Source organism: Coptis chinensis, chromosome 2 (assembly GCF_015680905.1).
Source record: "Coptis chinensis isolate HL-2020 chromosome 2, ASM1568090v1, whole genome shotgun sequence".
Taxonomy (NCBI): Eukaryota; Viridiplantae; Streptophyta; class Magnoliopsida; order Ranunculales; family Ranunculaceae; genus Coptis; species Coptis chinensis.
In genome coordinates this window covers 6,964,985-6,968,898 of record NC_141457.1, presented here as the reverse complement: position 1 = coordinate 6,968,898, position 3,914 = coordinate 6,964,985, and the positions used below count along the sequence as shown (strand labels likewise).

Here is a 3,914-nt window from a genome sequence, read left to right as displayed (position 1 = left end):
ATGACTGTGTTTGTTTGGTTCAGAAAATATTTTTTTTTAGAAATCTACACGGAGCGCACCCACGCCCATAGTAGGCTATCTCGAGAGCACGCGCGCCCTAAAAACATTGGACATTGGTTCAGGCAAGAGGGTGCACGCGCCCTTCTATGCCTAGTTCCAAGCGCGCGCGCGCCCACTTCTGAATTTGCCTGATTTTCACAAGTTAGTTTCCAACTCATTTCATTTAAGTTATTTAGTGTTTCTAACTTCGTGAATACACTGTGATCGCGTATACAAGACGCTATTCAAACGCGTAGTAAGGAGGCATTTAGGTATTCCTTCTTCCACTCCTCGCCTCTCCTTTTAGAGGATTTTTTCTAGCATATCAGGGTTGTTTGACTATTTGTTCGTAGTTTGCTTTATATTGGCCTTAGCCTTGTATGAGACTAAGGTCCGGTATTAGTAAACCATCTTCGATTATTTATCGTAAACGTCAATGCACACGCCTATCTAGAATACCACACACTACACCTGCACCAATGGCTGACAAAACAGAGACTCCTCTATCTGATTTTTACAAGGCCCTTAATGATATTCCTAAGTCGTGCATCGTTCTTGCAGACCCAGTGGGGGATTTTCGAATCCCCCTGAATATATTTAATTTGTTACCGGTTTTTCATGGGTTAGACCATGAGAAGCCTTATCAACATATGCATAGGATAGAACAAGTTCTTATCACATTTCATCATCCTACTGTTGGTTCGGAGCAAATTAAATTGAGGGTGTTTCCTTTCACCCTCGCCGATAAGGCGACATCTTGGTTAACTGCCCAAGCACCTAATTCTGTGGACTCATGGGCTAAACTTGTTCAATTATTCATGGAACAGTTTTGCCACCGCTAAAGACAGATGAAATGCTTCAAAAGATTCATTCTTTCTGCCAGAATCCTCATGAATCCTTTTCAGAGGCCTGGAATCGGTTCACTGATATTCTCATTGAGTGTCCACATCATAACTTTGCGAAAGACACGCTTGTTCGTGCCTTTTTCAAAGGGTTTTTACATCACCATAAAGAGGTTCTTGATATAATGACTGGGGCTAGTTTCCTTAGTAAAGGTGCCTCTAAGGCTTATAGGTTTTTGGAAGATCAATTTAAACGTCAAAATAACTGGGGAGTAATGACATCCCCCGCTTCAGTAATTCTTCTTCCACAATTAAGGCTGCCAGTATGTTTGAGGTTAAATCTGATCCTGAGCTTAAAACTTTAATCGAATCTCGCTCAATAAAAAGGTAGAAGCCATTTCTGTCCAACAACAACTTACTCCTATCATGAACGTCAACACTCTTCTGTGTAATTTCTGTTACAACCTTGAGCATCCCGACTCCTATTGTCCTCTAGTCTATGAACAACCATCCGCTCAACCGGACAATGTTTATTCCATTAATAGTGAACCTAACGCGCCTTGGAGACAACATCCCAACTTTGGTTGGAAATCACGTTACACCTCCAGGGTTTAATAATAAAAATGTTAGGCAAGCGCCAAATTATAATCAAGCTCCACCGAGACAAGGACAAGGACAAGGTAATTATAATAATAATTATAATGCTAATAAAGGTATCGTTCCAGTTACTAATAACTATCGCAACCCACCTGTTAATAATCTGCATGAGATAGTTCTAGTCACACCACCTGTGACCACTACACCTACACAACCGGATCATCTTGATCCCTTCATACAGGTTAGCCAACGACTTTTCCAATCCATGACTCAAACAAATTTTACAATCCATTAATCATTTAACCCAACAGTTAACCCAAGAGAAAGCCCCACCAAAAGGTATGTTTCCAGGTCAAGCCGTACCTAATCTTAAAATGTCAAACACAGCCTTTGAAGTAACCGGTAATCCTAGTAATGAAAATATCATTGTAGGTGAGCTACATGCCATCACCACTCTCCGTTTTGGCAGAGTGGTAGATAACGCCGTAATGATGCCTGTTGTTACCCCACCAGTGGTCCCTACACCTGATATTTTACTAGATACCGAAGTAGTAACTGATGATCTTACTCCTGTAGAGGTACCAGTTAAACCTCAACCTAAGAGGAAAATGGCCAAGGTTAAAACTCACATTGATCCATATGCTAAATATAGAGAGAACCCACCGTTTCCCTAGAGATTAACCATATTACACAAGGATACTAACTTTGATGAGATTAGAGAAGTTTTTAAAAATCTAACGATTAACCTACCTTTTCTTAACGCTATTAAAAAGTTACCACAGCATGCTAAGTTTCTAAAAGAGTTGTGCACTACTAGGCGGAAAACCAATATACCAAAAGACGCCTTTTTAACTGAACAGTTTCCAACTCTTTCTAAACAGAATGGAATCGTTAAGTTTAAGAACCCTGGTCGTCCTATTGTACAATGCACCTTGGGGGATACTCATACGATGACTGCGCTATTAGACCTGGGAGCGAGTGTTAACTTACTCCCTTATTATTTATATAAGCAAATAGGTCTACAGGAGATGCAACCTACTAAAATGACGTTGCAATTAACGGATTGGTCTATTAAGTATCCTAAGGGTGTTGTTGAAAACGTGCTGGTTAAGGTTCAAGATTTTCTACCGAGCAGACTTCGTTATCCTAGACACAGAAGTCGCTAACGACTCTGTTCTTATCATTTTAGGGCGTCTTTTCTTGACAACTACCAACGCACTCATAAACTGCTACGATGGTTCGATGTCCATGTCCTTTGGTCATCTTTCTGTTGAGATAAATGTTTTCAAAATGATGAAACAATTACCCAATTTATCTATAGATGGGGAGGTTAGCATGATCGATAGCTTAGCTTAAGATTATTTCAACAATACGTTTTCAGAAAATCAGATGCACCAGTTCCTTTCCTTAGGTAGCTTTGATTTTGATAATGACTCCTACTTGGAGGACGTCAACGCCCTTTTCAATTCTACCTCTATCTTAGATCCTTCTGTCGCTCCATTTTTCGAGTTCGAGGACCTCTTACCTAAACAGGTCTTCACTACTCAAGAAGAGGATCCTTCGGAATCCTTTTTACCCATTCCTCCCACCCCTGTGCTTAAATCTCTTCCTGCTGAGTTGAAATATATCTAGCTTGGTCTAGATGGTAGTCATCCAGTGATCATATCTTCTCAGTTATCTACTGATGAAGAAGCACGTTTGATTAGGGTGATTAGGGAACATCGTTCCGCGATCGGTTGGTCCCTAGATGACATTAAAGGGATTGACCCTGGTCTATGCACGCATCACATCCATTTGGAGGATAATGCGAAGACTTCATGCAAACCTCAATGTCATTTGAACCATGCTATGAAAGAGGTGGTCAGGGATAAAGTCTTACGGTTACTCGATGCGGGGATCATATATCCCATTTGCGATAGTAAATGGGTAAGCCCTATTCATGTAGTCCCTAAGAAATTGGGGGTTACCATTGTTCGTAATGCTGCGGGTGAATATGTTTCCATGCGTGTTCCTATGAAATGGAGGATCTGTATTGATTATAGATGCTTAAACACCATGACACGAAATGATCACTTTCCTTTACCCTTTATAGATCAGATGCTCGAACGTCTAGCTGGTCATACTTATTATTGTTTTTTAGATGGCTATTCTGGCTATTTTCATATCATTATTTATCCTGATGACCAAGAAAAGACTACCTTCACATGTCCTTTTGGAACATATGTGTATAAACGGATGCCTTTTGGTCTCTGTAATGCTCCTGGTACCTTCCAGCGGTGTATGCTTCATATTTTTAGTGACATGGTGGAGCTCTTTATGGAAGTTTTTATGGATGATTTTTCTATCTATGGAGACTCTTTTAGTGAGTGCATGTCTAACCTTTCTCAGGTGTTGACACGATGTGAGAAGAAAAATCTGGTTTTAAATTGGGAGAAA

The 3,914-nt window shown here is 40.3% G+C and overlaps 1 non-coding gene across 1 annotated transcript; it reads right to left on the bottom strand.

The window, feature by feature from the left end:
- Positions 1–892: 892 nt before the first annotated feature.
- On the bottom strand, positions 893–996 carry LOC147514616 (small nucleolar RNA R71). The gene has a single exon (XR_015214640.1). It is a non-coding gene; the product is annotated as a small nucleolar RNA R71 (small nucleolar RNA).
- Between the last annotated feature and the right edge of the window lie 2,918 nt (positions 997–3,914).